The sequence below is a fragment of the Cynocephalus volans genome, chromosome X (assembly GCF_027409185.1).
Source record: "Cynocephalus volans isolate mCynVol1 chromosome X, mCynVol1.pri, whole genome shotgun sequence".
Classification (NCBI taxonomy): Eukaryota; Metazoa; Chordata; class Mammalia; order Dermoptera; family Cynocephalidae; genus Cynocephalus; species Cynocephalus volans.
Genome location: NC_084478.1, coordinates 124,392,039 through 124,398,613, shown reverse-complemented (window position 1 = coordinate 124,398,613; position 6,575 = coordinate 124,392,039).

Genomic DNA, 6,575 nt, shown 5'->3' with positions numbered 1-6,575 from the left:
CCATTCACATTTACATGGCCTTTAAAGAGTATCACTGGATCTCAGGATAAAAAATCTCTATTCTAGGGTGTATTTCTAAGACAGTAATTGTTTTATTGCAGGGTCTGAGCCTCTTATATAAGTTTTCAATGCTGTTATTCCAGTTTATACACCATTTCAGTCTGTTTTTAGCCTGTTATAACAAAATATCTTAGACTGGGTAATTTATAAATAGCATATATTTATTACTTACAGTTCTGGAGGCTGGGAAGTCCAAGATCAAGGCATCAGCAGATTCAGTGTCTGATGATGGCTCCATCTCTGCTTCAAAGATGGCACTTTTAGGAGGTAGTTAGGAATCATGAGTACTCTGCCCCCTAAACGCACCATCTTTTAATACCACTTTGGAGATTCTCAACATAATGAATTTGGGGGAACACAAACATTTAGACCACAGCAACAACCACCAGCAGTGTTTGAGTTTCCATTGACCTTTATCTTTGTCAGCATTTGGTATTAAGTGATTTCTTAATTTTGCCAATCTGCATAGTATGAAACATTCTTTCATTGTATTTAGATTTAGTAATCTTCTGATTAATGCTGAAACTGAGCAAATTTTCATCCGTTCATTAGTCATTTGGGTTTCCTCCTCCATAAGTTGTCTGTTAAAGTGTTTTGTCCATTTTTTTCTCCTTAGTTTGTCTTTTGCTTAATTCAAATTGAGTTCTTCATATATATTTTGGACATTAGTTCTTTGTTGGTTATGTATATTGTAAACATCTTGTTCCATTTCATACCTTGTATTTTTTCTCTATGTTGTAGCTTGAATAGATATCCTTAATTTTAATGTGGATAAATTTATTAGGTTTTTACTTTATGATTTGCAAATTTTTCATCATGCTTAAGAAGTTCTTACTTCCCACATAGTACTAAAGATGTTCTTCTATATTGCTGTAAATAGGTACAGAGTTCATGTTTAGGATGACAAAAAACTTTTGGAAATGGATAGAGGTAGTAGTTACATAGCATTGTGAATGTAATCAATTCCATACAATAGTATGTTAAAAATCCTTAAAATGGAAATTCTTATGTCTTACCACAATAATAAAAATTAAAAAGATGTTTTATAGTTTAGAATTATAAATGCTCTTTAGTTTAGAACTAATTTTAGTGTATCCTGTGAGGTAGAAATCTAGTTCATTTTTTCCACATGGTTAACCAATGGTCCCAACAACCTTTTGTGAAATTTGTTTTTCTTTTTTACTGACCTTAATAATAGGATTGTCATAAAATAATTCCACTCGTGGGTGGGTCTGTTTCTATTCTCAGTTTTATTATTTTAGTTAACATCTATTACTGCACTAAGACCAAAAAGCCTTATTTTACCTTTTTGATAATGGCATATTTTCCTTCTTCAGCAATATCTTGGCTATTGTTAACTCTTAGATCTCCACATATATTTATTTATTTACTTTTTTATTTTTTAAATATTTTTAGTTTTTATTATTTTTTACTCAAATATAATTGATTATACATATTTGTGGGGTACAGAGTCGAGCATCAATACCTTTATACAATGTGCAATTGATCAAGTCAGGGTAATTGTCCTATTCATCATTACAAAACATAATCATTTCTTGGCGATGAGGACATTTGATCTCCTCTCTTCCAGTCATTTTATAACATGCCGTAAATTATCAACAGTTATAGGTACCTAGCTTGACTGTATACATCAATAGAGCTTATTTTTCTTAATTCACTGTTTTGTATTCATTAGCCCATTTCTTGGTATAGCTTGTCAATTTCAGCACCAAAACAAGCAACAACAGCAAAACTTCTGGGATGTAGATTGGTATTGCTTTAAATCTATAGGCCAATTTGTGGAGAATTGACATCTCTACAATATTAAGTATTCTAGTCCAAGAACAAAGAATATCTCCCCTTTTATCAATGCTTTTAAATAGGACTTTATAATTTTCTCCACAAGATCTTGTGCATATTTTAAACTTGTTCTTCAGAAATTTATATTTTTGATACTATTTAAAATATTTTAAAATGATATATTCTGTTTGATGTTAGTGTATAAAAATTCAACTTATATATATATATATATATATATATATATATATATATTAATCCAGCAGACCTGCTCAACTCATCTTCATTTTAATAATTTTTCAGTAGATTTTGGGAAGCGTTTAAAGTAGATAATTATATCATCTGAGAACAAAGACAGTTTAATTTCTTCCTTTCCAATTCTTACATCTTTTTTGGGAAGGGTGTTTATCCTGTACTAGCGAAGACCTCCTGTATAATATTGAATAGAGGTGTTAATACTAATCCATCTTGTTCCTAATCGCAGAGGGAAAATTTTCAGTGTTGAATCATCCGATATAATATTTGCTGTAGGTTTTTGGTGGTGTACAGTCTTTACCAGATAAAATTTTTCTGTGCATTATTAGTTTTGTAAGAGTTATTTTTGCTGTTTTTGCTGTATGTGTGCATGTATGTATTCACAGATGGATACTTAATCCAATCCTGGGAGGTTAGTGAGAAATTGGGAAAGGGCCACAGAAAATGATTACAATGTGTAGGTTGAATATACTAATTATCCTTATTTGAACATCACATGTATTGCACACAGGTATTGATATTTAATGATGTACCCCACAGATACGGACTATCAACTATGTTTCAATAAACAAAACAAAACAAAACTTTTTTTCCCCATCTATTGAGCTCATTGTATGATTTTTCTCTTTTAACATGTTAAAGTGGTAAGTCAACTAAATGACGTGATTGATAGCTTCGATATCCCCAATTAATGTTCTCCTTGTATCCCTCCACTTTGCTTACTGATTTTGTTGTCCCCAACCATTCTGATTCTAGGTTGGCCTTCTGATTTATTTTGTTCAATAGAATGTGAAAGAAGTGACAGTGTGACAGTTCTAAACCTAAGACTCAATAGGCTTCGTATCTCACGTGCTGTCTTACATTATTTGGCTTTTGCACCCTTGGAACTCAGTCTCCACCATGAGAGCAAGGCCAGACTAGTCTGCTGAAGAATTGGAGACCTCATGGAGCAGAGACAATTAGTCTCAGCTGAGACCATTCTATACCATTCAGCCTCCAACAGACCTATCAGCCACAGATGCATGAAGGCACCCTGCTGAGATCAGTAAAACTTGGTTCAGATCAGGAAAATCATCTAGTGGAACTGTAGACATATGAGCAAAAAATAATAAATGTTTGTTGTTTTGAGCCACTATGTTTTAGGGTGGATTTTTGTACAGCAATAGATAACTGAAAGATACACTAGGTTAAACCTAACTTGGTTTTTGTGTATTAACTTTTTTATGCATAACTACCTTTGTTTGCTGTATGTTGTAGGATTTCAGCATCTATCTTTGTGAATTATATTGGCCCATAATTTTTTTCCTTATATCTTTTGAAGGTTTTCCCATAAGGTAATGCCAGATACTTGAAGCAACTTGGGGAGTATATAGGTTAGAACAAGTCAGGCCATTCTACAACCCTTTGTTCATTCACATACATTTAGAATTAGTTTGCCAGTCTCATTGGACTAACACAGGAAATGTTTATGGTTTCTTTGTGTTACATTCTGTTCACGTACTCATCCAACAGCCTTTCATGTGTCGATTCAACAACCGAGGGTCCTTCCATGGCTTGGCTCTGGGATCTTCAAAACATGACTAGGAGATGAGAAAAAAGTCTAGGTGGCGTGGAAAAGACATACCCACTTCTAAATGATTTAGAACAAAAGTGACGTAATTTCATCTTGTATTCCATTGGTGAGAACTAGTCACATGACCCACCTAGGTCCAAACCTCAAAAGAAGGAAATGATTTCACTGAGTATCTGGGCAACTGCCTAGGAAAGTTTTGTGTACTACTGTAATTAAATGTTCCATGAATGTTTGTTAGAACTTGCCAGTCAAAACTTGAAAGATTGGAAACTTTTCATAGGAATATTTTAAACTATTGGTTCAATATTTTTAATGGTTATCAAATTATGTTAGTTTTTTCATTTCTTCTTTAGTCAGTATTGGCAAATTATTCTAGGAACTTATATTTCCTCTAAGTTTTTATTTTTTGTGTGAAGTTTATAATAGTTCCATTTAATCCTTATAATATCTGTAACATCTATACTTATTTCTTCCTTCTCATTCCTAATCTTATTTATTAGTATCTTCTCTCATTTTCTGTATTTGTCTTATCAGATTTTTGTCAATTTTATTTACATTTTTCAAAGAACCAAATTTAAGTGGTTAGAATTTACACTTTTGCCTTGAAGTGAATATTTTATTATTATTTGGTCATCCTTTTTAACTCTAATGAAACATTTTGCACTAAAATTTATTTTGTATGATATTAATGTAGATATTTGGGCTTAATTTTATTTGCCTGGTGATCACTTTTTTCATTCTTTTACTTTCAAACTTTTTGTATTCTTATATTCCAGCATAGCTCTTGTAGACAATGTAGCTGGATTTTGTTTTATTATATGCTTTTCCAATTTGTGCCCTTTAACTTGGAGTATTTAGTCCCTTTTTACTTATCGTGATTGGTAATATGATATTACTATCACCTTCTCTGTACTTAGAATTTATTCCCTCTTTCTATATTTTCATTTCATTTTATCTTGTCTTATTTTGAATCAAGTTTTTTGTTATTGTTGTTTTGCTTTTCGTTTGTGTTTTTAATTCTGGCTTTTATAACACATATCACCTTATTCAGATTATGTCTAACCTACTATACACAGAGATAGGAAACATGTCTGTCCTTCATCGCTGTTCCTCAATATCTAATACAATGCCTGATATAGAGGAGATGCTCAAAAATAGTTACTAAATGATTTTCTTTTAATTAGCCACATAAGAATCATAAAAAATTTGGGGCACATCAGTTTTCTAAACCTTCAGGTATAAAAGTTTGACCTTGGATACTGGTGAAATTACCAAAATAGTGCTGGCCTGAAAACACCAGCTGGCTGGCAATTTCTCCCATTCTTGTTGATTGTGCACATCCTCTTGTATTAACCTTCACAAAAGTTATTTTATCATGTCTTTCACTTACGCAAGAACATGCTGTATTCCTACCCTTTCTCGTGTACTGCAGTCAACACTGTACATTTTGGCATTCTATCCTATGTACAACTACCTATTTACTTATCCAAGTCTGTCTTCCACTACTTCCCAATGCAAACATCCCAAACCATATCAGTTAGATAATTCTACTAACCGTCTTTTATTTTTGCACATCATATTCTGTTCTTCAGCTCATGTCAAACCTGTCCATCTGCAGGGCTTTTCTGCCTTGATTCCGTCATTCCCAATTCGAGCCAACTTGCATGGACTAGCAAAGGTCCTACAGACAGAAACGTGATGTCATAAATACTTAACATCATCTTCTCTGTCACTTGTCAGCTGTGTATAACCTTGGATAAATTACTTAGATTTCCATGCCTCCATTTCCTTATTTGTAAAATTAATATAATAACAGTAACTTATTTTATAATATCTTTGAGATGATTTCATGAGTTAATATATTAAGTACATAGAATGGATTCTGGTATACAGTAAGACATCAATAATTTTTAGTTATATTGAACTCCTCCTTGAAATCTTCCAATTCTATCTCCCTGTATTTATGGTGAGCTTATTTTGTACCAAACCCTTCACTAAGCATTGCTTGCAGAGAAATGAACAAGAAACCTCGAGGAACTCACAGAAGAATTCATTATAAGTACAGTATGCTTTCGAACATGAAGCAGGGCCACCAAAATCAACCCAGGGTAAGGGTTGAAGAGTGAATTATCAAGAAAAGACTGTCCTGGGGTAGTGAGCTGGAAGAGACTTAATGTATGTCACAGTTAACCAGATGAAGAAAGTGGTGGGAACTGGGCCAGCAAGAAAGGGTGAGAAGAGAAGAGTTTATTCTGGCAGTATGTGCAGAAGCCTCAGAGATTAGAGAGAACAAAGCACATTTAAGAGAACCACAAGTAGTTCTTCATGACGGTGCCTGTAATGGATTGAATTATGTCCCCCCAAAACTCACTGAAGCTTGAATTGTGTTTACCAAGTTTTATGTATTAGAAACTTGGCCCCACTGTGACTGTTAAGAGGATGGGAAATCCTATTATGGTAATTGAAAGGTGGAGCCTTGAAGAGGTGATTGGATTGTAGGACTGTGCAGTAGTGAATGGAAAAAATGGTGGTCAGGTGCATGGTTCTGAGGGCTTTAACAGGGGAGCATGTAGAGTCTGTCTCTGCTCTGCCATTTTCTCAATGTGGTATCCTGCTGTCACTGAAGTCACCACCAAGACCCTCACCAGATGTTTTCCCTGGACTTTGGACATTCCAGCCACAGAAACTGTAAGCAATAGATTTTGTTTTCTCATAAATTACGCAGTCTGTGTATTTTGTTATAAGCAACAGAAACGTACTAATACAGTGACATATGGTGGGAAGAAAAGAGTGGAAAGTTTGGAATACGCAAAAATAATGTGACCTCATAAACTTGTCATGACAGGATATTAGATCCATTGGTCCTACTTGTCAGTTGGAGCATTTTGAG